Source organism: Triticum aestivum, chromosome 6D, assembly GCF_018294505.1.
Source record: "Triticum aestivum cultivar Chinese Spring chromosome 6D, IWGSC CS RefSeq v2.1, whole genome shotgun sequence".
NCBI classification, from domain to species: domain Eukaryota; kingdom Viridiplantae; phylum Streptophyta; class Magnoliopsida; order Poales; family Poaceae; genus Triticum; species Triticum aestivum.
In genome coordinates, this window is record NC_057811.1 from 479,830,370 (window position 1) to 479,835,599 (window position 5,230).

Sequence of the window (5,230 nt, forward strand, 5' to 3'; positions counted from 1 at the left end):
AGAGGGTTAATTTAGGGGTTTCATATATTGTGTTAGCTAGCTAATAGAGAGAAGCACTACTAGGGAAAAGCCTATACATAGAATCTTACCAGCAACGCGCTTTAAAACAAGGCGCTGTTGCTCCGTACCAGTAGCGCGCTCCAGCAAAATGCACTGCTGACATAGATGTAGCAGTAGTGTGCCTGTAACAAGCCGCGCTACTACAATAATTGCCACAACCCCGCTCCAAGCTAGTTATAGCAGCAGCGCCTTAATACAAAGAGCGGTACTGCTACAGATCATAGCAACAACGCATTCTCACTATAACCGCTACTGCTAAGTTTACTACAAAATTTTGTCCCACCTCGCTCCACGAACGAACAGGGTTTTTACCACCTTAAATATGTTACTTCTCAAACTATCACAACCACTTGGTCTTCATTGAACTCTATGTGTAGAATTTGTGGCTGCAATATGAGTCTTCTCCGGTTTCTAAACTGGTGAGGACTCATATTGACAATTCAGATTATACACAAAAAGATCATTGATGATCAATGTATTTTTGATGTATATTTTTACATGTTTACACATAGTAGTAGCGCGTTTTGGCTAGAAGGCGCTACTGCTATGTCATTTAGCAGTAGCGCGTTTCTCTGTAGCGCGCTACTGCTAAGCCACTCTATCTTCCCAACCGGCCGCCCCTCACTCTCATCTCTCCACTCACACTCACACTCACTCGATCTCCCCCCTCAACCCCCCGCGCCGGTCCTCCCCCGCCGGCCGCTGTCGCCTACCCCTCCTCCCTCTGCGTCGCCGTCACCTCCTCCTCCTCCCTGAACTCGGTAATCCTTCGTCGGCCGCCCTCCTCCCCGCCCCTCCTCCTCCATCCTCCCTCCACTCCTCCGTTCGCCGCCGGTCGGCCCCTCCTCGCTCCGCCTTCCTCCTCCGTCCTCCTTCCTCCTCCCTCCTCCAGTCTCCCCTCCTTCTCCCTCCTCCCTCCTCCATCCACAACCCCTCCTCCCTGCTACATTTTGATTTAGTAGGCTAGTTCATATGCAACATTTTGATTTAGTTGATTTAGTAAGCTAGTTGATTTAGTTGATTTAGAACATTTTGATTTAGTTGATTTAGTAGGCTAGTTGATTTAGTTGATTTAGTAGGCTAGTTGATTTAGTAGGCTTGTTGATTTAGTAGGCTAGTAGATTTAGTTGATTTAATAGGCTAGTTGATATGCAACATTTAGAGAGAGAGAGAGAGAGAGAGAGACAGAGAGATATGATAGTTGATAGTTTTTAGTTGATATGATTAACTGATTACTAAAAATTTAGACATAGTTGATAGTTTTTAGTTGATATAAGCCTCTGGTCATATATAACACTTTGATATAGGATAGTTTGTAGGGTTTAGAATAGTCGATGCTAGTTTGCTATGTTGGTTTGCATGTTGAGCTTGATAATCATCCCATGCTAAGTTGTTTTTTATGCTATATTGAAGTTAGTGTACCACTATTTTTTGATTGGGTTAATTCCAGCATCTCTAGATCCTATTGTTAGTATCCCATTATGTTATTGTTTTTATTTCCTGTGAAGTGGATCGTTCATCTTTGCTCATATTGCTATAGGAAAATGGCGCGACCACCACCACCACCATGTCGACTGTGCAAGTCAAGGTGCGCCAGTAGCCTTGCAACTGGCAAGCTGTCCGGCATCTACTTCCAGCCAAGTTTTTGTCATTCGGTGGTAAGAAATTATATGAAATGTAACAACTATTTTGTTTTTAGTGTTGACATTAATGCATTGTGTCATTTTTCTTTGTGTACATAGATCGTCCCATGCAATGCGAGGTTGAAATTTAACAAGATGACAGGAGACACTGTGACCTTTGAGGCTCTTGGGGGGCCCTACACTATGGAGGTCGAGAAAGGACGCAATATGTCATAGATTGGAGGAGATGGATGGGCCCGTTTCCTCGCCCGCATGCGTGTTACTCGTGGTGAGTCGACCAGCTTCTCCTTCAGAGCAGAAAGACCCAAGCTGGCTGTCATTTATATCAACATGGTGGAAGATGATGAAGATGATGAGGACCCACTCGATGAAGATGACGAGGACCCACTTCATGAAGCCATCATAGCTCAAAGAATGAGGCTGAGCGAGGAGGAGGTGTGCAACCTATTGGATATAATTCCGCCACGTGATGACTTTGTCGGGGTGCCATTCGTGACCCGCCTGACAAGTACCATGGTCGATCGGCATGATATGGTATGTTATACTAAATGTAGTAATTTGATTATATATATATGCTTTATTGTTATACTTACAAATGCAAATTATGCGATGATATGCTTAGTGTAGAGTCCAATGAATGTGCTGTGTGGAATCTAGTAGATGATATGCTTTAGTGTAGAGTCCGATCACATGCTTATTAGTGTAGAATCCAAGGAACTACTAATAGTGTAGATAATCCATATATACTTATTAGTAGAATTCATGCTTAGTAGAAATGTGTCGTACTGTGTCTTTTGATAGTGTAGAAATCTATACGTAATAGAAATATATTTGCAAGAGTATGTGTGAGGCTACTTATTAATTGATATGTTTTTCTTATTCAGAAATTGCCAAAGAGCCTATCTGTGAGTTGTGGTATCGAGCCTGATGAAGAAGGCTTAGCTGGACTACGCCTTACCGCAAGGGGCTCTGTCACCATCTGTACTTACGGCATGGACACGGACGGTCGCACACACTTAAGCTCGGTTGGGTGGAAGAGATTCCTCGTTGGCAAGAATCTTCGTGTTGGACAGGCCATCCTAATTACTATCAGGAACACCCACTGCCCAGGCTTGAGGATGATGATCGTCGTCAATATCATCTAGAACTATATATGCGTGTGGCTGTATGACTATATATACCTAGTAGAACTGCTATATATGTCACTACAAAAAAATACACTTCCGTGATGATACGTGTTTGTCACAGTAGGTCACGTTTTCTGTCATGCATGTACATCCATGACAAATTTATGACAGAATCAAGATAGTCATACCTGTGCTATCGTAGAAGTGTTCCATGACATTACGAAAATTATCATCACGGAAGTGTCCACTTCCATGACGATAAATCGCGCGTCACAGAAGTGCTTTCGTCAAGGGTGACCGACACGCGGCAATCACCGTAACGGAACGCCGTTAAGCTATCGGGTCCGGTTTTGGATCCAATAACCCGTTAACAACCCCGACCAATGGGGATTTTCCACGTTCAAAATCAACATTGGCTGGAGGAAACACGTGTCAGCTCCGTGTTGGCACACGTGTCACTCATCCAATGGGCGAGATGCGCCTATGATATGTTAACACGTGGACCGGCCCAAAAGTGGCCCATAAAGTTTAAATGGGCCAGCCCAACTAAAGGCCCACAAGATTTTGCGGACCATAATGGGCCGGCCCAGCTAAAGGCCCACAAGATTTTGCGGGCCATAATGGGCCGGCCCAGGTAAAGGCCCACAAGATTTTTGCGGGCCATAATGGGCCGGCCCAGGTGAAGGCCCTCAAGATTTTTGTGGACCATAATGGGCCGGCCCAGCTAAAGGCCCACGAGATTTCACCGACATTAATGGGCCGGCCCAGCTGTAGGCCCACAAGATTTTGAGGACCCTAGTAGGCCGGCCCATTAACTGGCTGCCATGTTTTGGGCCAAATGCCTGCCCATATTTGATCCGGTCCATTAATGGCATGCCACATTCGGGCCATAATGGCCCATATGAGATCCACCTCGTTAAAAGCCTACCATGTTCTAGGCCAAATTACGGCCCAGATCAGGTCCGGCTCTTTAAGAGGATTGGGCTAAATTATGGCCCATATCAGATTCGGCCCGTCAACTGGACGCTATGCTTTTGGGCCCACTTGCTAAAGGCCCATTTAGTAATTCGGCCTGATATTAGTTTCGGCCTGTTAAGGGTCCATTTAACATTTCGGCCCTATATTAATTTCAGCCTGTTAAAAGCCCGTCATATAGTTGGGCCTAACTACGGCCCGGTTTGCATTCGGCCTGCTCGCAGCCGATAATCTGATTGGGCCAAACAAGGAACGAGACAATTTTGGTCTGTTATAAGCCCATGATTTGATTAGCACATTCATGGGCCGGGGTCTATTTCGGCCCGCTGCCTGCCCGTGAGCTGTTCGGCACGTTTCAAGCCCAACCTACTTTTCAGCCTCCTAAAGGCCCATTGAGTTTTCTTGGGAAAATAGGGGCGGTTTACTCGGCCTATTAAAGGCCCGGATCTACTAGTGGGCCAGTTTACATTTAGGCCTGTTAACGGACCAAGATGACGGGGCCCATGATGCGGATCATACATGGTGATTTGCACCGTAATTTTACAGATTGGCCAGTTTACTGCGAAGACAGGATATATATACAGTAAAATAACTGCAACATCGTGAATAAGAAAAAAACCTAGACTATACAATAAATAAATTACGGCATATTACATCCACTGGGCATCAAAGTTCGCCACTATGATAATAAAGCACAAGCAGACATCAGATTACATACACTGGGCATCAAAGATCGCCACCAGTGCAACTAAACATGCCGACAAAATAATATACAAAACCCACAGCACTTCAATAGAGTTCAAGAAAGGTTAGCCCTGCTCCGGAGCTGCAGCGCAAACAGCTGAGCAAGCTGGTGAGACTGCACTTGTTTGACACTTATATCCTCCTCACTCTGAAAGATAAACAAGCAGACAGATGACAGGTTTTGCACATATAAGTATCAGTGCTGACAATTCATCACATTTCTTACTGACGAATAAAGTGACACAGTTTAAAATAGCATTAACACAATATGGTATTGTTCAGGTCAAGACATGACAGGAAATGACATTGTGAAGGAGTTGGCAGCTTCACGACACCACTGGATTACAGATCAAGAACTCATAAGTATCAATGGTTAGTGTGCTGTCAATTTATCCCATTTCAGATTGGCAAAATAAGATCACTTGCTATGTATAGTTTAATTTACATGGTATGAAGAAGGAACTTGGTTGTACAACTGAAAAATTAAATTAAGAAGGACAAACTTTTGTTTATGAACTGGAGTACATAATAAACTTTAAACATGCAATTTGATGCAAACACCAAAAATAAACAGCTGTTGCAGTCATGCCTAACCAAATATACACAACAAAGTTTGAAGGCTTGAGAAGGACAAACTTACATTATTGGTGAAGGCAGGCTCTATAAAGCCTTTGTCCATGC